Source organism: Sus scrofa, chromosome 8 (genome assembly GCF_054392235.1).
Source record: "Sus scrofa isolate SSC_HxYL_T2T_F1_AM1 chromosome 8, Sscrofa_HxYL_maternal_Yorkshire_Landrace_v2.0, whole genome shotgun sequence".
NCBI classification, from domain to species: Eukaryota; Metazoa; Chordata; class Mammalia; order Artiodactyla; family Suidae; genus Sus; species Sus scrofa.
Window position 1 is genome coordinate 82918625 of NC_139390.1, and position 25402 is coordinate 82944026.

General features: G+C 41.6%; 1 protein-coding gene and 1 long non-coding RNA gene across 6 annotated transcripts in view; one reads left to right on the plus strand and one right to left on the minus strand.

The window, feature by feature from the left end:
- Nucleotides 1–367: 367 nt before the first annotated feature.
- Nucleotides 368–7904, minus strand: LOC146400905 (uncharacterized). The gene is made up of 2 exons (XR_014812801.1): nucleotides 7775–7904; nucleotides 368–539 (listed from the first exon to the last, which is right to left on the minus strand). It is a non-coding gene; the product is annotated as an uncharacterized LOC146400905 (long non-coding RNA).
- A 4420-nt stretch (nucleotides 7905–12324) lies between these two features.
- Nucleotides 12325–25402, plus strand: part of FBXW7 (F-box and WD repeat domain containing 7) — a 217359-nt gene continuing 204281 nt past the window's right edge. For 2 of the 5 annotated variants that reach the window (XM_021101503.2, XM_084972653.1), the window contains exons 1-2: nucleotides 12325–13024; nucleotides 13139–13458. The gene's annotated coding sequence lies outside the window, so the exon portion shown is untranslated. Of the gene's footprint in view, nucleotides 13459–25402 lie in introns of all 5 variants that reach the window. The other 3 variants (XM_084972655.1, XM_021101502.2, XM_021101501.2) reach the window with 2 other exon arrangements.

A 25402-nucleotide genomic window follows, 5' to 3' on the forward strand; every position in this document is an offset into this window, starting at 1 on the left:
AGAATGAAGTCAGAAACATAGAAAGAGAGAAAACTGGAATATACCTTCAGGATTGCAATCAGACGTTATTAGAGTGAACTTGTGGATTGCAATGTATAGACAGCTATATGGCATCAATATTGATATATCTATATATAGAGAGAGATAAGTTTGTGTGTATGTGTATGTGTGTGTGTGTTCCCCAACTCTGTCCATCTAGAGAGCCTAAAAGCTGTGAACTCAAGTTGCAGCCAGTAGTCCTACCCAGATTGTGGATTTGAAATACCATTTGGCATGTAAGGGAACCAGGGTCCTTGGTAGGGTGCCAGATTTAGCATATAAAAATATAGCAAATATTCAGCAAACAATAAACTACTGCATGGACATACCTACACTAGTTACTCTTTATTTATCTGAAATTCAAATTTAACTGATTAAATTGAACACATTATTTTATTTGGTAACGCTATTCCTTGGAGAAATGGCCAAGGAATAGCGGACTTGCAACACTGGGGGAGGGGAACGACGACAACAACAAGAGGCGAGAACATTCTGTTGTGCTAGAAAAAAAGAAAATACAGAAGGATGGGACAAAATGACACAGGAGCCAATCTGAAGGAGCCAAAAAAGGGACAATGTAAACACCAAAATAAATAATAACAGTAACAAATTATTACCCATTGAACAAAATAGAAAACCATGAGCATGGAGTTCCCTGGTGGCTTGGCGTTGTCACTGCTTGGTGTGGGTTCAATCCCTGGCCTCAGAACTTTTATACTCTGCAGGCACAGCCAAAAAAACCAAAAACAAATCATGAGCCCATAATGATATGATCAAAAAAGTAAAATGAAGGCTTGATGAGGAATAGGATATTTATTTAGATCTAAAGGATAAGATTCTTACTTATTTATTTATTTTATTTTATTTTTTTGTCCTTTTGCCATTTCTTGGGCTGCTCCTGCGGCATATGGAGGTTCCCAGGCTAAGGGTCCAATCGGAGCTGTAGCCAGTGGCCTATGCCAGAGCCACAGCAACTCAGGATCCAAGCCACGTCTGCAACCTACACCACAGCTCACGGCAACGCCGGATCCTTAACCCACTGAGCAAGGCCAGGGATCGAACCCACAACCTCATGGTTCCTAGTTGGATTCGTTAATCACTGAGCCGTGACGGGACCTTCAGATTCTTATTTAGATTTATGTAGATTTCTTCATAAGTTAATACTTGTTCATTTCAAATAGAAAAAATAATAACTTCATTTTAGAGTTACTTCATTGTGCAGAAGCCTGGCAGACACCACTTTAATCAAACGAATGAAGTGAGCATCATTAATAAGAGGACACCAAAACTGTCACCTGAGTACCGCATCACTTTGTTGAAACTTTTACCAAAGACAAGCACACTCAATAGAAGGATGTTCCACAAAATAAATAGCTGAATCTTCAAACGTATCAAAGAAAGTCAAAGACAGACTGAGGAAACATTTTCAACTAAAGGACACCAAGAGATGTGGCAATTAAAGGAAATAAACATTCAGAGGTGTATCCTTTTTTTTTTTGGCTATAAAAGATATTACTGGGATGACTGATGACATTTAATGAAGGTCTCAGGATTGGATAGTATGAATGATTCATGTTTACTTCCTGATCTAGGTGGCTGTATTGGGACTATGTGGGAGAATGACAGTCAGCACCCCAGTAAGTATTTGGGGACGATGGGGTATCAGGTTGGCAACTTTCTCCCAAATGGGAGTTCAAGATAAAAATGTTCTTTATACTGTATTTGCAATTTTCTGTTAAGTTTCAGGTTGTTTTAAACTAAATAAAAACAATGCTTATTTTTGGTTTTAAAAGGGAAATGAGTATTTAATAATTCTTACACATGGGTCTAAAAAAAAAGAGCTCGAAATGAAAATGCCACTAATAAGTTGTGTTTTACAATGATGATGTGAGAGATTAAAAGCCAGCCATCTGGATGATCACAAATTCACTTATTTACAAGGCTCCTGAATTTATTTTACTAGAATTTTTAAATCACAAGAAGCCAAGAAAGGAAATTCTACATATTACCGATAATTTGTATGCCAAACATTGGGAAAACTGCTATTTAAAACAAAAACCATGGTAGCTATTTCTGGGGTTTGGCATTTCATCTCTGGGGTAGGTGGTCTTTTTAAGAAAAACATCTTTAAGGGTGTTACGGGCTGATTTCCTATTCTGCCCCGCTGCCTCCCTCTTCCTTCCCCCTGGTGATGGTTCTAAGAGGTAGCAAGGCCTTTGGGAGGTGACTAGGATTAGAGGAAGCTGTGAAGGTGGAGCCCTCATGAATGGGATCAGTGCCCTTTTAAGAAAAGTTAGGAGAGAAGTTGCTGCCCTTTGGTCTCTCTCACATGAGGACCAATGAGAGGTCATCAGTCTGTTACCTGGAAGAAGGCACTTAGCGAACTTTTTGGCACCCTGATCTAGACTTCCAGCCTCTGGAACTATGGGGAATAAATTTCTGTTGCTTAGAAGCCACCTGGTCTATGGGAATTTGTTATAGTACTCAGAGCAGACTAAGAAAAGGTGTATCCAAGTGTGTCACGTCCTACTCCTGGCCTGCTTTTCCTGCCTTCTTATTTACAGACCTCCAACCTCACTTTGAGCAATGATGCCCAGCTAGAATACTATTTAGCCTTCTTTAGATGGCTAAAGGCACCACTCTATCAACGAGACCTAAGGAGAAGTATCTGGAAATGCTGGGGGAAGAACCAGCTTTTCCTCATACAGGTACTACCCTTCCGCCTCCTTTCTAGTCTGCAGTTCGGATGTGGCTCCTGAGGAACAGTGGCCTTTCTGTGACTCATTAGGCAGCAGGGCTGCTGATAAAAGTCAACACATGGATGGAAACGAGGATGACAATGAAAGAAAAACAGCCTGGGTAGTTGATGGCATCAATGAGCTGCTGTGCTAAGCCTGGACTCCCCTACCAGTGGCTTTTTATTAAGAGAAACATTAAACCCTCTACATGTTTATGCCAGTTGGGTTTTCTGTAATTTGCATCTCTATACATTATTAAAAACAAGTTTGATGGCTTTTATTTATTTTTTTTTAAATAGAAGTTGAAGACTCGGAGTTCCCGTTGTGGCACAGTGGTTAACGAATCTGACTAGGATCCATGAGGTTGTGGGTTCGATCCCTGGCCTTGCTCAGTGGGTTAAGGATCCAGCATTGCTGTGCCTGTGGTGTAGGCCAGCAGCTGCAGCTCCGATTAGATCCCTGGCCTGGGACTCTCCATATGCCACAGGTGCGGCCCTAAAAAAGACAAAAAGACACATACACACACACAAAGTGAAGACTCAAGATCGTTGAACTGCTTGTTCAATAAAGTAAAAGGAATTTTTCCTTCTTTTTGGCCGTGCCTGTGGCATGCAGAAGTTACCGTACCAGGGATTGAACTTGCGCCACAGCAGCAACCTGAGCTGCCGCAGTGATTCTAGATACTTAGGCTGCTGCGCCACCTGGGAACTCCTAAAAGGAATCTTGTATTTGAGGAGACTGCTCTGGAGAGATGTGAAGAGGGTGTTGGGGTTAGAGTGGCAAGTCCATGGTGACCAGAAGAGACCTCAGGAAAGACATGGTAAGAAATTCCCTAATGTTCTAATTGACCAACAGTTTTAGGAAAAGTTATTTCTAACATTGATCTTGAAATTATTTCCTGTACTATGAGCTGGTTCTTATACTATGATAACCATTTGTTAACTCTCAACCCAAAAAGCCTGCTACATAAAACAGTCTTATGTTGATGAAATGAAATAGTGTCTAGTGTCAGGCAAGGCACTGAAATAATTCTCAGATATCGGCACAGTGGAGAGAGCTAGCTCTGAACTTTTCATAGCATGTAAGATGGTAGTCATAACATTTTATTTGGTTATTCAAAGAAACATCAATCCTGGAATGAAAGGCTGGAGAAACTAAGGCTATCATCATCCTTGAAATGGAAACTTATTTGTTGAAAAGGAAGCCTTGAACAAATTATCTGGAGGGTGCTGATGTTCTAATATGTGGTTTTTCACAGAAGAGTCAATCCCTAGAGTTTTTGTTTTCTTTTCCCTAAAAGTCCTTTCATAGCTTGGATTGGAACTCAGAACTCATTTCTATAAATATAACAAAAGGGGGCTGCATTCGCATGTCAGGTCACAAAAGCTTATACAACTCAACCTCACTAGATGAGGATACTAACATAATGACTGGCTATTCTTTGTTTCTATATTAAACTCAGCAACCTAACATAACTTTATATATGTTTTTCACTGTTTGATTTAGGTCAGACAGCACTTCTCCAGACAGCAGCTAGGGAATCTAGACTTCTTCTAGCAAGCGACCCAGTATGTAAACATCCTTTGCTTCTAAGCATTGTAGATGGAGGAGCTGATTATCTCATGGGAAACTTCAGGGATCAAGCCTGAGCATGACACACATTTCTTTTGCCCACATTCTGCTGGTCAGATTAATCACATGGATTCAGTTGAACTGCAACGGAGGCTAGAAAATAGTCTTCCTTTCTGGCCAGAGGAGGAACAAGGAACATGGGCATCTTGTATCTATTTTGCAAGGTTTTGTGAAGATTAAATGAAATAACTGCACACTTTAGGTTCTTGACAAGTGTATCTTTTCCCTTCTCGGGAATCAACTAAGTACAGACTAGTGATGGCAGGCTGCAGTGGTAGTGGGTTCTGATGCAAAAAACTCCTATTGAAAGAGTTTTGGCAAAGAAGATCAGGTGCAGATTCTGGTCGGGGTGAGCGGAGGTTATAGTAGCCTGAGAGATAGGTAGAGAGTAAGAGAAGGTAAGAACTGTGAGTTTGATGCTCTTGAAGGGGGTCCTAGAAAATTAGGACAAATTCAAGAAGAAAGAGGTAATAAAGGTTTGTGCTGGGAGAAAAATCTGGGTCTTCCAGGGAACACACTGTGTGGCCAATAGGAAGCAGCATTAAAGAAAATGTATGAGTTACTTTTAGAAAGTAGTGGAATGTTCAGTACTTCAGTGAGTGGTTCCTCCAACTACCAAACCTGTGCTGAGTCAAACGTGAGTGAAAAAGGTCCTGAAGAAAGGGTGATCATCCTTTATCAAAAATATATAGTGCTCTGGAGTTCCCATTGTGGAAATGAATCCGACTAGGAACCATGAGGTTGCGGGTTCGCTCCCTGGTCTTGCTTAGTGGGTTAAGGATCTGTGAGCTGTGGTGTAGGTAGCAGACAAGGCTCAGACCCCACCCCACGTTGCTGTGGCTGTGGCATAGGCCGGCAGCAACAGCTCCGATTTGACCCCTAGCCTGGGAACCTCCACATGCTGCGGGTGTGGCCCTAAGCGGACAAAAGCCTATATATATATATAAAATGCTCTGAGTAGACTTAAAATATAACATTTAAAAAAAGAAATGGTACAATGTAAAGCAATTACTTTTGAAGAGTACTGAAGAGTCCAATTTTCAGTCTCCCTAAAAATATTTACAATGGAAGTGTGAGCCTTGATTGGATCTAGGTTTGGGGGAAGACACAATCTATCAAGAATATTGTTGGTATTTTATGCATTACATTTGCTAAGAGAGTAAATCTTAAATGTTGTCTTTCTTATCCACCCAAAGAACCATGTGCACAGACACATCCAATCACCATGTTGTATACCTTAAACGTTATTTGTCAATTACCTCCCACCAAAGCTGGAAAAAAATTTTGTGGTGATGATTAGGGAAATTTAAATGTGAACTAAACATAGAGATTTTTATTAATTTTTACGTCTGATGAAAGGCTAGGACTGGGTACATCCTTTTTCTTAAGCAATAGCTGAGAAAATGGATGAAACATCAAGATGCCTGCAATTTAGGGGCAAATGGTTCAGAAAGGGTACATATCGCAAACATAGCAAAATGTTAATGACGACTGCTGAATCTAGGTGGAAGGTGTATGAAAACACATTAAACAACCCTTTCAATGTTTCTGTATTTAAAAAAATTGTCAAAATGAAAAATGACAATAGGATTTTTGGAATGTGATCATTTATTGCCAACAAGACAACAAAGCGGGAACCGAGTGATCCACAGAATCTATGATCAGATGATATAGATTCGAATATATATATATTTTTTGGCTTTTTTTTTTTGGCTTTTCTGGGGCCGCTCCCATGGCACATGGAGGTTCCCAGTCTAGGGGTCGAATTGGAGCTATAGCCACTGGCCTACGCCAGAGCCACAGCAGCGCCAGATCCCAGCAGTGTCTGCAACCTACACCACAGCTCACAGCAACGCCGGATCCTTAATCCACTGAGCAAGGGCAGGGATTGAACCTGCAACCTCGTGGTTCCTAGTCGGATTTGTTAACCACTGCACCACAATGGGAACTCCTTGTTTTTTTTTTTTTTTAGGGCTGCATTCGCAGCATGTGGAGGGTCCCAGGCTAGGGGTTGAATCGGAGCTACAGCTGCTGGCCACAGCCACAGCCACACAGGATCTGAGGCCCGTCTGCGACCCACACCATAGCTCACAGTAGCACTGGATCCTTAACCCATTGAGCAAGGCCAGGGATCGAACCTGCGTCCTCATGCATGCTAGTCAGATTCGTTTCCGCTGAGCCACGACAGGAACTCCAGATTGAATAGTTTTAGGTGGCACTGGCTGGGGTCAGGAATCAAGCCTGGGATATACTGGTCCTTACCCTTCGAGCTCTATGAAGCCAGGGACACCACTATGTTCATCATTACAGGTCCAGGTGAGTGCTAGGAAATGGTGAGTGATAAGTAAATTTCTGTTCATCGAATGGTGAAGTAAATGTGAAAATTCTATGCTTATGGTAGATATTGTAACTCTTCTTATGTGTCCTATACATCACTGCTTTTTGGAAGACAAAAAAAATATATACAAATAACATTTGTGTATCTAGTACCTTTGGGAATTCCCTGTTAATTCAATAACTCAACTCTGAAGTTTAAGCCAAAACATTTAGAAACTTTTGTTTTTCAGAGCTAAGTTTCATCCAAGCCTACCTTAATATTTTTATGAAGTTATATTTTTCTTAAGGCTGTTTTCACTCAATATTTTATTTTAAAAATAATATATTTTAATTAGATAAAAATACTTATTAATGACTATTAATGATGAAACTAAAGATTCTTCTGAAATTTTAAAGTTAAATTATCACATATTACAAGTGATTCAAAGTTATTTTATTAATTTATTTTCCAATAAAACTAGGAGCCATCTAGTTTTTAAAATCAATATTTTGCAAACCCAGATATAATCAAGGCCACACAGGGACAAGCTCATTAAACAATTGACAAGTTTTCTAGATTTATTTGTTCTTTGTATTTAAAAATGTCATTTTTGATATTCTCCAATATTTTTACAGCATTCTGAAATTATTAGGGAGGTGATCACCAAATCCAAGGGCCTTTCCTACATCATATGACAGTACCAACCACTGCTTTCCTTTGTGTAACTTTTTTTTTTCCCCCCAGATATTGAGAAAGTATGGTAATTCTCTGAAGAGGCAATGGGGCCTGGTGACAGATTGGCTGTAACGGATGTAGGGGAGAGTAGGGAAACCTTATTTTTTAACAGCAAGTTTTCATGTAACACCTTTTTAGCACTAGTATTTATATTAATCTTTGAAATTTTTATTCTTTTATTTTTATTTATATCAATCTTAATCTGATCCTAAAGCTATTAGGCTTAAAATAAAGTAACCCTACCCAATGGCAGAATATGAGGTCTGCCGTGTACAACTGAACAACACTTTATAGAGCAGGGGAATTGGTTTACCTCACTTCTCCAGAAGACTGAGGGTCAGTGTGCTATGAAGCAAGCGTGCTCTATTTGAAGACTTGGGGCTGCGTCCAGGCTTCCTTTTCACTTGCTCTTCTGACCCTGGGTAAGTCATTTAATTTCTCTGGGTCTCATCTTCCTCCAGTCTTAAAATATCACTGACTCTAAACAAAAAACTGACAGATAAGAAAATGATAAAAACAGTCAAATAGAATATGTCTGGAAAATTTGCCAGGTAGAAACATGGATGGTACGTATTTGATATTAATGAGTGGTGTTGAAAAACAAACAAAATAGGAGTTTCCTGTTGTGGCTCAGCGGGTTAAGAACCTGACTAGTATCTATGAGAATGTGGGTTTGATCCCTGGCCTTGCTCAGTGGGTTAAGGATCCACTGTTGCCGAGAGCTGTGGTGTAGGTCGTAGACTTGGCTTGGATCCTGCGTTGCCGTGGCTGGGGTGTAGGCCGGTGGCTTCAGCTCTGATTCAACCCCTAGCCTGGGAACTTACATATGCCATAGGTGTGACTCTAAAACAAACAAAAAAAAAACCAAAATGATGTATTTTAACAGGAACTTGAGGAGGAAAGAAAAGGCCACTGTGAGTTTTAAAAAATGAATGTACCTTGGAAATAAAGTGCAAAGTGCTGATAAAACAATTTGTTACACAATTGTCTATAAAATATAAAGCCATGAACAACCGTTTAGTTACACAGATTCAAGAGAATTAATACAGACTTCACATGCCTGAGGGAAACTAAGTCATAACAAATCCCAAACCAACTCGAGGGAGCCTAGCAACAATGTACTAGCTGAAAGCACAGCATTATTTTAGAATGTGTAAAAATATGGTCTTATAGTCCTACTTTTAAGAAGTCTATCCTCAAACTTCATAAGAGATAACTAGGTAAACCATAATTATGCTTATTTTGGAAAGAATCTGTCCCAAGTATAATTCATTTGCTAGCATTATCTTACCTGAAATACATTATTCAAATGTGGACTATAAAAGGATATTGGAAAATAGGGCATCTCAGAGATGAGGCAGGAAAACAATAACACACTTCACAAGAGGAGAAATCCAAATGGCTGGGTGACATATGAAAAAGACTTAAGAGCACCAGTAATCAGGAAAACCACAATGACATCCTACTACACACCCACCAAGGCTGGCAAAGCTGAAAATACTGACTGTGCCAAATGTGGTCGAGGGTGTGGAGCAATGAGGCTCATACATGGTTGAGTGTGAGTGTTAACACTTTAGAAAACAGCCGGGCATTATTCATGCCAATTGATAATACACATAACCATTTCCTGGGTATATATCACACAGAAACTCATAGAGATGTGATGGAATACATATAGGAAGAATATTTACAGCAGCATTTGTAACAGTTCCAAACTGGAAACAACTCAGATAAAAATCAACAACACAATGGCCAAATAAATTACAACATATTGCTACAATGAAACACTGTCATATGCAGCAAATAAAATGAACAAATTAGAGTTATAGGAACAACCTGAACAACATATGGATTAAAAATGATGTTGAGCAAAAGCAGTACGCACAACAGGCTACATATGTTGTTCCAGAAGAAAGGGCATATATTGTTTGGGGATGCCTGTTTGTGGTCAAACAATAGAGAAAAGCAAGGCAATGGTGGTCACAAAAGTTAGAATAATGGTGCCCTGTAGAAGGGAGGCACTGAATTGTGTTTAGGAAGGTCACCGGGGGACTTTTGGGTGCTGGCAATGTCCCATTTCTTGACCTGGTTGGTCACATGGAGGTTTCTTTTATAACTACTCATTATACTGAATAACTGCTTTATGCATTTGAATGTATATTTCACAATAAAAATGCTAAAAGTAATTGAATACTGTAGCTAGAATTTCTAGAAAGGAGTTTTGCTAGAAACTTTAGCTTATAAAATCTTTTTTTTTTTTTTTTTTTTTTTTTTGTCTTTTTGCTATTTCTTTGGGCTGCTCCTGCAGCATATGTAGATTCCCAGGATAGGGGTCGAATTGGAGCTGCAGCCACCGACCTACGCCAGAGCCACAGCAACGCTGGATCCGAGCCACGTCTGCAACCTCCACCACAGCTCACAGCAATGCCAGATCGTTAACCCACTGAGCAAGGGCAGGGATCAAACCCACAACCTCATGGTTCCTAGTCAGATTCATTAACCACTGCGCCACGATGGGAACTCCTTATAAAATCTTTGACCATAAAAACTACTGAGGTGGGATAATAAAACTGATGAAATGGCTTAAGAGCTCACCTTCAAGGGTATGAGAACCCTGCACAAATACCCCTTTGTTTTATTTTCACATAGGAAGCAGATCTTTATCATAAACAAACTGATGAACCAGGGAAAGAACTCTGTTACCTAAAACTTGAGATTTTTTTTGAATTTCACATGAACTAGCTGTTTTTTTCCTCTGGATTAATAAGAAATAAAAGAACTAAAGCGATGCTGACCACATTGGAAATGTCTGCACGTCCTTCTCTGAGGTCACCAGTTCCAGCTGTTTCCTCCAGTTACCATACTGGGTGGTGACAGGGGTGGATTTTGCCTAGTAAGCTAGTGCAGCTCTAACTTCATCAGGAGGTGGCTAAGGGCTCTCCCCAGTGCCATTCTGCCTCTCAGCATTAGGGTTCTAGGTGGAGCCAACGACAATGAAAATGGAGCAGGCTGCTGAAAAGTCCCACCAGCTCACACACTTTTCTGGAGGCTGGATTGCAGAGGTCTGATGTTTGCACTCTTTTTATCCAAATCCTTCCAAACTTAAAATCTGAGGGGCTGTTTTACAAAATTCTCTCAATCTATTTTACTCCTTCATGTCCATTAAAGTATTAGGAAGAGAAGCAAACCTCTGAAAGATTTACTTTGTAGTCATGGGGGAGGAGGGGAGCGTGGGGGAGGCATCACTTACTGGTCTAATTTCCTGTGAGTCTTATTTGTAAGGAGGACATGGCAGGGACTGGTCTTGAAAAGAGTCAAATTCAGGGTGGCCTAAGTGGGATAGTTACCTTGACCCTGAGAACTTTGGATGAAGGGTAGCTGGGCAGTTGCTATTTTGTGTGAGCCTCTTCTTGCGTCCGCAACATCCATCCCCCACCCCATCACTTTCTAAACAGCACTTTAATAAAATATGAGCCCTTGGAATCGCCCTATTAAAAGTTTCCCTGGCCTACTACTTGAATATGCTGGTGGCAATAGTGGCAGAAACCCGGAGCTCCCAAGGTCTGTCTCTTGCTCCTCAGCCCTTGAGGTGGAAAGACTTTTAATACCCACCACTGACGCTTCCAGAGGAGGTACGGTGTCCAGGGTCCAGAGACAGTACTGTGGAATCTGCTTCCTTTCATCCTTACTGCTTTTATCTCATTCTCACACTATGCACCAGGCCAGGTTCAAGACAGATTTCTGAGGATCTGGTCCTTTTATTTTAAAATTTCTTTGCCTAGAGAACTACGTTCAACCTGATGAGTTTTTACGTGAATTTACTTTCCAGGATAACATTTCTAGGAAAAGCTGCATAAAGAGTAATCATGTTTATCTGACACACAGGCCAACGTTTCTTGACGACGGTAATGGACAGTGATTAACAGCCAACACCAGCTCTCCCAGGCACCAAGCCACAAGCAAGACTGAGTCCTAAAAGGGAGTCGCTACTAAATTCGCCCTCTTGAAAAAGTAAAAAAACCCTTCCACAGTTCCGGGAGGATGGCTCCCCTCCCTCGTCCCGGCAATTCGCCTCCTGTTTCGCTAGACTCAGCCTGTGACTCCTCACTCAAGCCGCACCCCCACTTCCTCCGGAGGCGGGGGGACTGAGGGAAGAGGGACGCCTGACAACGCTCATCTTGACAACGCTACGCAGTCGGCAAGGCGCTTGCACTTCCGTCGGACTCCTCTGCACTCCACGAGTGAGGCATTCTTTCATTCATCAAACATTTGCTCGGCCCGACCACGCGTTATCTGGCGCTGAGTCTCGCTCCACACCGCGGAAAGGGTGGGGCGCTCGCTCCCTCCAGCAGGTGCAGCGGGCAGAGCTGTAAGATAACTTCTCGCTCAGCTGGGCTCTCCGAAGGACCGTCTGGGGGCCAAATGCCTCACCTTCGGGTGGTGCGCGCCCGACCGCAGCCGGGCGGCCCAGGCCTCCTCCTTGCTCTCCAAGGAGCAGTCACCACCTGCTCGGAAGGAAACCGCTACAGAGCACACTCTCCCCGCCGCCCTCGGGTCAGGGGTAGGATCCGGCGGCAGCTTAGGCTCCACTCGGCTCCTCCCCTTCCTCTTCTCAGTTCTGACGCGGCTGTAGAGGCGGCGGCAGCAACAGCGGCGAGTCCCGCGGCCCGAGGTGCACCCACCCGCTCTTGGAGCCCGACTTCCTCTTCCCTTGGCGCGTCATCAGCGCGCGTCCGTGGCACCCGGGGCGGGGTTGTTGGAAAGGAGGAAAGAGGCCCGCGGAGGACGGCTGCGAGCGGAAAGCGAAGGGGAGGGGGGGAGGGAGCGGTTGCTAGGTGACTTACGTCATTGCTCCGCGCCGCTCTCCTCCCGCCCCTCTCTCTGGAGTGAGGCGAGAGCCCCGCACTGAGCGAGCGAGACAGCGAGCTGAGCCCCGGGCGCTACAGCCGCCGCTGCCGTGATCGTGAGCGCGAGAGAGCCTCCGAGGGACCCGGCCTCCGTGCCCTGGCCACCGCCGAGACCTCCGCCCTAGCCGGGGCCATCGGGAGCCGCCGCCACCCCTCTTCTCCCCCCCTCACCTTTCCGGCCGGCAGCAGCGGCTGCACACGCCGGAGCCCGAGCCCAAGCCGGAGCCGGTGGCTGGGGGGCAGGGAGGCGGCTGCCTCTGGCCGGGACTAGCCAGCCGCTCCGTGGTGAGAGGACGCTGAGGAGGGGCCGGAGCTTCTGTCTCGTCCTGGGGCGCGGGGCGAGGACCCCCAAGGTGGAGGGAGGGGGTCCCAGCCGCAGCGACACATGCGGGAGCCGGGAGCGGGGGCGGCGCCGAGCGGAGCCGGCCGGGTCCCCCACCTCGCCGCCGCGTCGGCCACCCGCCCGGGGCCGTAGCATCCCGCCTCGGAGTGTATGAGCCGGGCCCCCCAGCTCGGCAGCCACCCCCCGGCCGGGGGGGCGGGGACCCCGATGTGAAGCGGCGGCCGGGGCGGCGGGGACAGCAGGACCGGCGCCGCCGTCCTTCCCTTCCCTCCCCCCTCCCCTCCGCCCCCTCGGGGGGCTTCTCCCTCGGCCCGTCGCCGGCCCCCCGGCTCCTCGGCAGGACTCCAGGAGGAGTTCTTAGAGCCCCCTCCCCAGCCCCAGCCCCGAGGGCGGCGGGGCCGGGGGGGACCCGGGGGGCCGGCCGCAGTCTCCGCCCAGAGTAAACTTTTTAAAAACCAAATCGGGAGCCTCCCGAACGTGACTGTCCGGGGAGAAGTGGCCCAGGACGGGCAGAAGACCCAGCCTGAAGAGACGCAGGAAGAGGAAAAAACAGAGGTAAACGGGGCCACCGCTGCCGCCGCCTCTGCCCCGGTGGCGCGGAAGAGAGACCCGGGTGGCTGCCCGGCTTCGCGATCCCAGCCCCGCTTCTTACTCTGTAAGGCGCCGGAGCCTGCTCAACTGCCCTATCGGTCCCGAGGAGGAAGAGAACCAGCTCACTTGGTCAGCGCCCCGGCTCATCTCTAAAGTGTGAGTGGCCCGGGAAAGGGAAAGGGCGGCGGGGACGGGGGAGGGGGTAAAAAGGGGGAGGATGCTGGTGCGTCCTCCGGAGAGTTGCAGATGCTTTCCGGGAGCGTTGGGGGTGCACACAGGAGAGGGTATCTTAGTCCTCCCCGCGGGGAGAAGGCATCAGGCAGCCCTGACTTTGTAACCTTTTAGCTCTCTGTACCAGACATACGCAAGCTTTCAGGTTTCTCTTTGAGGAGTTCTTTCTCCAGAGTGGACGCTTGCACTTTTCAGGCCAGTAATTAGCAAAGGGAAATTGAGGAAGCCGGAGCCTACGTGTGCACAAAGGACATCTCTGTAACCTTACCTTTTCCTGGCACACCGGGTGGGAACGGGCGCTGTAGTTTTTGTGTCCGGGCAACGCTTACTTGGTTTCCCACGTGGGAACCTCCGTGAACCCCTGAAAGTAAAATTCCTTTCTTTTTGGGCAGCCCCCTCTGAGAGGCTGGGTTTCAGTGCCTATCAGTACAGGAGTTTTTCGGGTTCTCATTTCCTGGGTGCAGCCCTTGGGTATCGAAGGACACCGTAAGGGATTTCAATTATGGAGGAAATTCTCAGTTTTTAGGAATCACAGTTCATTTGGGGGAGAGCATTGAGTACTTTAACCAGTTTGTAAAAGTTATTACATTTTTTTTGCAAATGCCTTTTTTTTTTTCTCTTATGAGTAGCATATGTCCTAATTGCTAACACTTTTTTTATTTGGTGAAATGACCTAAAGCTTTGCTTATTTGGGTTATCTCATGGTTCTCTACCTGATGAAGAGAAACTTCTGATGTGTAATTCTTTGAAGAATGATTTTCTCCCCTTTATTTTAACAGTGAAGTCTGTAAAATCTTTGATTTGTATTTTAGTTATTTTCTCAAGGTGCCAGATGAAGGGACAGGAAAGTAATTTACCATTTCATATATTTGTACAGACCTTAAGGGTTAAGCATAGGGTGGATTTTATATAACAGAACTAGACAGTACTCTACTGAGAACTGCGTGAGCTCACGTTCTCTGAAGCCACTGCTGAGAGAAGCTTTGTGGGAATGAATGTAAGCCTGGGGTTATCTAGGCTAACTTTCACATTCAGGATCTTGAGTAAACTTACTTAAAACGTTCTCTAATACTTTTCATTTGGTACTTTTTCTCTTTTCAACTAATGAATTCTGCAAGTTTATTAGCCCCAGAATTATGCAACAGTTCATTTATTTAACCCAGACCTGTCTCTTGAAAGTTCCAAGGCACATCCTGAGTTTGAGTTTTGACAAATGCTAGAGCAAACCAGAGTTCATCGTCTCCTGGTTTTGTAGATTTTGATTGTTCCTCTCTACCAGCATCTTTCCTGACTCTTTTTGTCTGTCTTAGAATCATTTCTTCCATCCCTTTGATTCCCTCTGGAACTTCTTCAGCTGTTTTGTTGTTCTTTATTTGCCTTGTTCTTGTTCTGCTTTTGTTAGGAACCCTAAATTCTATCTATTTTAAGTAGACTCTGACATTAGACTATTGAGTTGTGGGCATAATGTTAGACAAGGAATCAAAAACAAATGTCTCTGGACCTGTTCTTGTGTGACCTTGAGGAAGTCATGTATTCCATGCTTCACAAAGGCAGGAGGAAGAGAAATCTAGTCCCGAATAGGCTGTGTTTTGGGGGGAGGAAGGAAAGACAAGCCAGCAAGTTAGTTTGAGTGTAGATTATACTCCATCAAAGTTATTAACTTTAAGACTTTTATTGCTTTGGCTATAGATTGGTTAAAAATCAAGGTAATGTTTTATTGCCTATTTGGGTAGCAAAGAAACAACTAAGTATTCCGGGGATCCCTGCCTTTGAGATGCTTCTGCTCGCAGGTGGCAGAGGCCGTGAAACCCAAATTGCACAGAATTGTAGACCTTCTTTTTCACTCTTCCATCTATACAGCTCTTCAATGACCATGGTATAAAAATGCCAGTTCCCTAAAACAACAAAATCCTAATCCAAGTTACAATACCTCCTTTTAGGGGAATAGACCACATTTATCTGTGACCACTATATGTCCAATACTATTTGGTACCTTATGGATGTAAATGTGTTCATACACTTTTTTCTTTGATGTTGGACTTTATAGAATTTACTGGAGTGTCTGGCCAGGGGAAGGTGTATTTTAGGAAGAAAAGAGCGGGTGGAGATAAGGTGTCTAAGACTTTTGGAATTGGAGGCTGTGAGGGACAAGGTAATTAGAAAGTTAGCTTAATGGAAGTACAAAGGGAGGTTGTTGTTTAGGGTCAGTTTGTGTTTGTGTGGATACATGTTTACAGCGCAGACAATCAATTGAGAACAATGTTCCTGAGAGGATAGTTTTAGACCATTGAGGAGAAATCGTATTTTAGGCCAAGAGGCATTATAACTTGGATTAGGATTTTTTTTTCCTAGGGAGCTAGCATTTTTATACCACGGTCATTGGAGACCTGTGCAGATGGGGGCGTGAAAAAGGTGCTTCCAATATATGAGTATGGCACCATTGGTTTCATATAAAAAGTAATTCATAAATGGGGCAGTGGACTTTGTTTTGGTCATTCAATTTTAGGGTTAATGTTGGATACAGATGCAATCTCAAGACTATAAAATAATGAGAGATATGTGGAAAATGCAGAATTGGGAGTCTATCAAAATGTTAAGATTTCTGGATAGTGCTGATGCAGAGTAAAGAACAGAAAAATGAGTATTTTTACTTGGCGGGAGGAGAATCTGTTAAAGTTAGCAAAGATATAGTAAGAACGGAGAATGTATGAGACACTCCTTAACATCAGTGTTTGAAAAGTGAGTAGGAGTTGAAGTTGAAAAGAAAGAATGGCCTTTAAATATGGCTTGTGGTTCAGTTTTAGGGCATATGATTATTTTTTCAAGTTAACAAGCTTCTGGTAGGGTATATAGGTCCCTTGAGATTAAGTTCAAAACAAATATCTATGGGATTTCACTGTTAAGGTACTTAGACATAAAAGGACAGATCTGTTTCACCAAATTCATGTTTTTAGTTTGCCCTTCATTACTGTCCTAAGTTTGGTCTTTAACTTGATAAAGTGGGGCTGAGAATAGCTGGTCAAAAAGGCTGTTTCGCTTGCTCATGGTTGGTGTGTGTCTTTGTGTCCCATACACTGGAGGGGATATCTCTATGTTGGATCTGGTGTGGCTGTGGCATAGACTGGCAGTTGCAGCTCTGATTCAGTTCCTAGCCTGGGAAGTTCCACATGTTCCAAGTGTGGCAGTAAAAAGAGAAAAAGGAAAAATAAATCTTTTTATTAAAAAACAAAAACTAACTTGGCACTTACACTAGGAGACTGATTTTTTTAGAAGTTTATATATATATATATATATATATATATATACACACACACATATATATATTTTTTTTTTTGGTGAAACCTGCATTTACTGTTGACTCTAATAAGCTAAGGATTGTGAGTAGTGAGTATATGTGTATCTCCACACTTTTTTGTGTTCCTTAGTTTGAGTTTACCACCTTCCTCACAGCTTCCCCAGCCTCTTCTTAAGAGTGATAATTCAAATGATAGACCCTTCTGGGGAAGAGCTATTTAGACAGGGAGCTAGAGCTAAGGTGATTCTAGGATCTGGAATACATGCTGTGTGGGTGCCCTCTCTCCTTACCCTCTATTTTGCACAACATTTTTTATGCAGGTGAATCAGATTTTGATGAATTTTAGAGGGCAGCCTTTGTGGATGAACACAGATGACGGTAAAGGTAGGACTCTGGTATTAGGGAGTGGTAACTTCATGTGCTTTGCCTTGGCACCTTTGAAGTTGATATGGGGCGATTACAGAGCTTTGAGGGTGTGCATTTGTTTGTGTGTTTAACAGCGAATGACCCCAAAGCCCACACCTAGGCTAGCAGCAGTTCAGTTTTTTTCCCCCCAGCATGAACTCAGTAATTCATTTTACTTGTGCTTGGAGATGGTTCTTAAAGAAGTCTTGTGTTGCCTCCCACATCTCATTGTGTAGAAGATAGGTTGGCAAACTTTTTGATGTGTGAAGGGCCAGTTAGTAAAAATTTTAGATTTTGTGGACCATAGTATGGTTTCTGTCTCAGCGATTCAGTTCTGCCCTTGTAGTGTGAACACAAACGGTATGTAAATGAATGGATGTGACTGTGTTCTAATAATTATAAACCTTATAAGTAAAAAAACAAGAGTTGGGTTGGATTTGGCTCGAAATGTATGGACGCTTGGTGTAGACAATTGCTATGTCCACCATCGTGCAGTATGAACTCCCTTCCACTACAAACCTGGACTCACTATTTTAAATGGTCTCTGTTTTTTAATTGAGATGTATTCCTTGGGGGGTGTCTTAAAATGATTCTGCATGAAGCATAGAGTCTACTGTTCGGATCTTTTTGCCTCTGTAATGATGAAAAACTGTGGACTGTAAGCTGGGGCAGTGCCACTTATAAAGGGATGCAGCTGAAATGAAAAGTAGGGACTTCTTGCATTTCTTATTCAAAGATACCATACCATATAAGACACCATATTGTGATATACTAACTCTGTATCATTGACAAAAGTACCTTTGAAAAATCTTGTGGGTATAATTTTGAAAGGTTCTGAAAATAAGTTGTAAAGCATTTAATTTAGATGTAAAATTTGTTTTTTGCTTGTTTGAATCAGGTGAAAATATCAAACTATAGGAACATTAAGATTTGATACTTTCGATTCTTGATCTCTTGCAATGACCAATTCAGGGTGTAGAATTATTGGCTTCACAATTTTTGTTTTGTTAATTTCAGGTGTTCTATCTTAACAGATTACTTACATCATTTAGATGTGTACTTTAAAAAGCTTTGCTATGTTCTTGCAGGTAAATGTATTTCTTAGGTGAATCCATCTCAGATGTGTTGTTTAGAAGGGATAATTCGCTTTGTGTGATTTTACGTCACAGCTAACATCAAAACATTTCTTTCATATGTCAGCAAATACCGTTCACTGGATGATGGTATATTTTTGTCCTGGTTTCATACATCTTATTTATCTCAGGATTCCTCTGTTGATGGCAGGAGAAGAGGTTACTCTTGTAGTCTTGACCATTTTTAGTTAGTTTCCAATAGTATTTCTATGCATGTAATTGATACTTCAGTTCCTTTTCCCTTCAAAAGGAGGCTGGCAATTTTATAAAACCTGACAGTTTTCATATACCTTTTAGAAAGAAGGTCCCTGTGAAGTTGCTTTCCTGTTCATTAGCAGAGGATTCTTTCCTTGCTTTTTTTTTTTTTTTTTTTAAAAAGAATTCCTTTTATTTTTTTGCCTTTCAGTCATTTCTTATTCTCAAGCCTAAGGATGGGTGATGATTTAAAAGACACAAAGTATTCACTCATATCTGCAACTATTCCAAATAGAAATATTCTGTATTGGTGACACTTTCAGTGGACTAGGGAAAAGAGTGATGTATTAGGTTTTTTTAGGGTGGTGGGTGGGATGTAGCTGAGTTGTCATTACAAACAGATGAGCACAGTTGTTTTCCAGTAATGAACTCTTGCTCTTAAACCTTTCTACTTTGAAACTTTTTCCCACTCAGTATAAAACCCGTCTGTCATATGCCTTAATGTGGTTTCAGATTTTCACTGCTTTCTGGTGATACCTCATTAATACCATTTCATGATCTCCTTCACAGTGTGTTCAGAGGGTATTTTCTACATCTCCACTCTATTTCCTGAATACTGTGGAATATATGTTTTCTAATAATTATACTTTTACGCACAAGTTTATTTAAAATTTCCTTCTACCTTTAGAATTGGAATACATTTGAGGGAGCATCTGTACTTGAATGACACATTAACTAAAACAGTTTTTCTCAAGTGTACCCTTAAAAAGTTTTGAGTAACAGTTGATTTCTCTGAAACTGTAAAGCTAATGCAAGGAAATATAAAAGCCAAGTTCCCCTTGTGGCTCAGTGGTAAAGAACCCGACTAGTATCCATCAGGATGTGGGTTCAATCCCTGGCCCTGCTCAGTGGGTTAAGGATCTGGCGTTGTCATGAACTGTGGTGTAGATCACAGATGCGGCTCGGATATGGAATTGCTGTGTTTATTATGTAGGCCAGCAGCTGCAGCTCTGCTTCGACTCCTAGGTGAGGAACTTTCAGATACTTCGGGGCAGCCCATTAAAAAAAAAAAAAAAAGAGAGACAATAAGAACATCCCCATGCTTGCATTGCATTATCCTGCAGTGCAGGTAGTTGAAAAATAATAAACAAAAATGTGCAGGAGACCTTATTGCTTGAGTGTCTTATCTTTTGCTCTTTCCCCATCACCTAAGGGATAACTAGTAGGTCAGTTAGATATGGTGCAGTTTCTGCTCTTTTCTGTGTCACCTCTGCCCCTTTTTTCCAGCTGAGGGTTAGCTACTGGGCATCTAGGTGGCTTTAGGCATGTGCTGTGTACTTGTCAGTGTATACGTGTATTGTGCTAGATGCTCCTTTCTGTGTGACTACTGTGGAATTTAGGAAATAATAAAAGATATGGTGCAATATATTGGTAATGCCACTTAGCCTTTCTTTTGAGTTAGGTCACTGTAGGTTGAGATACTGAACCCGTCAGTATATGTTAGGCCAAATGTGAAGTGTCAAAACAAATTTCTAGTGTGATTTTGAAAGAAAGTATATATCTTACGAGACTTTTAGGATGGTATGCTTTTTTAGGGTAGTGAAAGGGGTAGTGAAATAGGCTTTTGCATGACATCCCTCTAGGTCTGAGAAGGATTTGCCTCACTGATAATAGTGAGTAACTTATAACCACCTAGTGGTTGAAAGTATTATGCATACCTGGAACCAGCAACAGGTTGCTAATTTATTTCTTATTTCCCTCCTAAAATACATTCATGCTATGAGGCAGAAGACTCATTAGTTAGGCAGTACATTTCTTAACTGTGTGGCCTGGGACCAAGCTACTTATCTTTTTACTTATCTTCTTAGTCACCTTTGGTGGGGTAAACAGCGTTGTTAGGATTAAATGAGATAGTATTAAACTTAGGCAGAGCTCTTCCAGTGCTTGGCAGATAGTAATGTCATTGTAACCATGTTAAATTTAAAATCTTTTAAACTGTGACATAGAAAGCTAAAGTCAGGCTTTATATTGCCCAGCACTTAAATTCATTACTTGAGTTTGACAAATAATACTGATGTAATTCTGCAGGGTTTTCAAAAGCATGGGAACCAGTGTATGATTCATTAATTAATACTTTATTAAAAAAAAACTTAAAAAGTAGAGAATATGGCAGGATTGCTATGTTTATTATTTATAGAAAAGAAAAACTGATTTAAACATAACTGAGTTTGAATTAATCTCCAAGGACCCCAAGAATGCTTAGATTAGGAAGATCTTTTTTGAATAATTATCTCTGAAAGTGACTGTGGTTGAAATTGTCCATTTAGAAATATCAAGATATAATGGGTTATCAAGTCTTTTAACTGTCTCTTTAAAGCTTGAAAATAAGAAGCTTAAAAAAAATCAGGAAGATGTTTACTAAATTTTATTTGTATCATTACATCTCAGATTCAGATTGAAGGAATTTTATTTAGGTCATTTTGTTTAGTTTTCTCCTTTTCCTAAAATGAGGAGAGAGGGAGAGAGAGTTGGATATTCCCTTTTTGTGCTTAATATTTATTAAATACAGGATCAGTTTTCAGAAATAACTTTTCTTTCAAATTTGGCTCTGTTGGCCAATTCAAGAAATAAATGCTTCTTGATCTTTTTTTTTTTGTATTTGGAAAGTATTTCTATTTTGAGAACAATTTGGCTATGCCTTCACAGTCTGTTTATTTAATAGAACTGTATATTTAAGATAAGTGTATAAAAAAAATCCAAAGTCAGAAAGAAAGGATCGAGATATGTTTCTTAGCACTGTTTATCTTGCCAACTCTTGTTCTCATTCTCTAACTTCTTTTAATGCAGATTTGCTTTAGACCCGGTGTAAATGCAGAAATTAGATTGGCATATGTCAGTGGTTCTCTGGTTAAGTATATAATTTAAGGAGTATTCTAGTTTTTAAACAAATTTAATATTTTGTCTTTGTTGGTAGTGATTGGAGTTAAACTTCTGAAGTTAGGCTTCTTTCCATTTTAGAGATTTTCTTCAGAAAGTGTAATAGTAATAATGAATAGGTTACTGGCTAGATGCGAAAAGAGCCTGGTCTCTCTAGTGAGTTTAATTTCTTCCTGCTCATTTATTATGTATGTAATAGCCAAAGGTTATATAAGAAAAGATATAGGTCATCAGCTTTCTTTTGCACGATTGGTGGTCTCTTCATTGACTCTCATGTGTTTGATGATGTAACCTTCGGAATGCTGCTGTAATGAGTGGGGAATCTTCTTCTACCTGAGTGTTACACAGGTGGGAATTTTTTCCTTAGAGAAATATAAAGATTTTAACTTAGTAGCAGGAAAAATGGAATTTTGGAGTTTTTGTAAAGGCCACTTAGCAGCAGTGGAGAGCTGGAGTGTCCAGAGGAGGGAGGGCCACGCAGAGCAGAGGAGGGAAGCAAAGCGGCTGTGCCATGTGGGAGAATGACTTCTGAAGTTTCGAGGTCGGCCTTAGTCAGAGGTCACACCCTGTTGTTTCTTTGGGTTGTGGACCTGGGGTGTTACCACCTGTTATCTACCACCCTTTGAAATGTTGATTAGATGAGTCCACCTAGATGTTTGCAATTAGATGATTGACCTTAGTTCCTAGATTTTTAGCATCTGGATTCTTCTTATTTTTTTAAAATGAATGTGTCAAAGATTTCATTAATGAGGGAACCAAGAAGGTAGTACAAACTCCTGCACAGAATCAAAAGAGCCTTTTACACAGGCAGTCAAAGATGTTGAAGTAAATGTACGACAGGTGCAAAACTGGTCAGTATCCATAGGATGCTGATGTTTTGGATCACGATCACTAACAATCTCTTCCCCCCACTGGAAACATCTGGATTCTTAACCACTGAAGTTTTAATCTGTATAGGTAATCTGTATAGGATATCTGGGGTATCCTGGGGTAGGAAAATTTCCACAGTACCTGCTAGGAGAAGGGGCGGACATATCTTTTTTGACTCCTTTGGAGTTTCTTTTTCTTTTTTTGTTGTCTTTCCCCACTGGCCATGTTTCCCTAGCTTTACCTAAGAAGGATACTTGTATGTGTTTGACATAGTAACTAAGAAGCAAGCCTTGGAGTTGATGGGCCTGGGTTCCAGCTGTGCTGCTTTGTGACCTTGCGAAGGTTATTTATTCTTTGGGTGAACCTGTAAAACTGGGATGGTAATAACAGTACCTACCTCTTTCATAGGGGAATTAAGAGGATTGAGATAGTGGGTCAGTGTCTGGCTCAGAATTAGTGCTCAATAAATGTTAGTTGTTGCAATAATAATAAATATTACAATATTATTGTTATTTCTGTGTGGTTGCTTTTTTTTATTTTTTGAATGCTGAAGGCTTTTGTGACCTTTGTTTCTGAATATGTTGCTGTTTTGAATACTGCCTTTCAGATATTTACTGACTGTCACTGTTTAGAATACTGCTTTCAGATATTGACTGAATTTACTGTGCCAGGCATTGATCTCATGAGTGACCAGACCATAAAAATCTCTGCCCTCTTGAAACTTACATTCTGGTTGCAGGAGACAAGATACATAAAGCAAAGTGGATAAGCCATCACTATCTTACGAAATTTGGTGTGTGACTTCATATGTCGAAGCATCCATTAAGCAGCCCTTTCCGTCTTCATTTGTAGATCTTTTGTGTTTGTTCCTGTTGCTCCTGTGCTTCTGTTTGTGGCAGGAGCACCCCATAAGCACAGACTAGTCTCGTTGTCTCTAGCTACTGGTTAATCTTAGTTTTAAGGCAGACTTATTACTTCTCACCATTTCCCTGGCCTCCTGCTTAAATTGGCTATTACAGATCTTTCCTTTGAGTCTGCATGCTTCTGTTTCACATTGTTTACAGAAGTATTGCTCCTCGCCACAGCTCACGGCAACGTTGGATCCTTAATCCACTGAGTGAGACCAGGGATCAAACCCTCGTCCTCATGCATACTAGTTGGGTGTGTTACTGCTGAGCCACAATGGAAACTCCTAAAAAAAATGTTATTCGTGTATTTTCAATTAAATTGTAAGCCTTGTTAGGTCATGCACCATTTTTCTGTTTTGTTTGTTTTAGGTGTGTTTTGTTTGTTTGTTTGTTTTTGGCTATACCCACAGCATGCAGAAGTTCCAAAGCCACAGCAGTGACAACAGATCATTAACCCAGTGAGCCACCAGGAAACTCCCCCACTTTTCTATTCTGAACCTTAGCTTCCTCACTTGAAAAAAAAGGTAATACCTATCTCACAGGGATGTCATGAGATTTCAGAGAGATAATGTGTGGAGAAGGTCCTGAAGCAGATTCTTTTTTTTTTTTTTCACTTTACAGTTGCTTTTATATCCCCATGCTACAGACCTGAGTGGGGACCTGATCATTCCCACCCCAGCCTACTGATTCTTCCTGCCCCGGCCCACTCTGCATTCCATTCATAAAGGCTGAGTGTTGATTGGTCTTTGTTTTTGTTTTTGTTTTTTTTTTTTCTTTTTCATTTTTTTAAATTACTTAAATGAATTTATCACATCTGTAGTTGTATAATGATCATTTTATAAATGTAGTTTTCTTTTCTTTGCATCACTATAGTTGCTAAAGTAGGTACTGGGCATATGTATAGTCAGTACTTGAAAAATGCTTGTTAGTTTATCCTGAATTGAGGTTGGGAGTCTTTTAACTTCCACTTGTGTGGATAATTTTAGTTTTTACTTCTAGATAAGATTCAAGATACCAAGTTTTCAAGTATCAATGAAAAAGGCTGAAGCATGAATAAGAGACAACAGATCGGTGATTAGAGCAAGAACTAAAGCCCCATTGTGCGGGTTTAGCATGGGCTACCACACTTGCCGGTTGTGAGATTTTTGGCAAGTTGTTTAACCTTTGGCCACAGTGTTTTTATTTGTAAGGTGGGGAAAATAATAACTGCCTCACGAGTATTATGTTGTTAGATTAAATGAGATAATAAATGAGAAGCATACAGCATTGCCTGGCACATGGCAGTGGCCCCCTAGAACATCTGGTAGCATCTGAAGGTGTTCATGATGGTCACAGCTGGGGGAAAGGTGTGTGTGAGGGTTCTGCTGGTATCAAGTGGGTATGAACGTTGTACAGCCCTGAAGAATTATCTGGTCCAAAAGGTCAGTGGTGCTCAGGTTGGGAGACCTTGCTCTGTCATTAAGTTGTTCTCATTTGGTTATTTTCTTCATGGTGTAAGGTACTATGCCAGTTAGAGTCTATATGAATACTGACTTTCTTCACTTGTATCTAGAAACTGACTGTATATCCATTCGTATGCAACATGTGTATATTTAATGCATATTTTTTGTGTGCTTATGTGCATGTATATACTTTCAGGTATGTCTCTGTACCTTGCTGTTTTCTCTGCCTGGAGTATTCTTTTCCTTTCGTCTATGAAACATTTATCTCTCAAGGCTGTACTTAAATATCCCTTCTAGGAAGCCTGTCTTGGTTAATGTGAAGTTGAGTTAGTTCTTTCTTCAGGTTACCCCACAGTATCTGTATGGCTTTTATAGTGCTTTTTAAAAAATTAAATTTATTTTTTATTAGGGTATAGTTGATTTATGGTGTTGAGTCAGTTTCTGCTGTACAGCATAGTGACCCAGTCATACATATATGTATGTATATATATACACATTCTTTTTCTCGTATTGTCTTCCATTATGATCTGTTCCAAGAGACTGGATATAGTGCCCTGTGTTATACAGTAGGACCTCATTGCTTATCAATTCTGAATGTAATACTTTACATCTACTGACCCCAAACCACCATCCATCCCACTTCACCCCCACCTTTGGCCACCATAGGTCTATTTTCTATGTCCG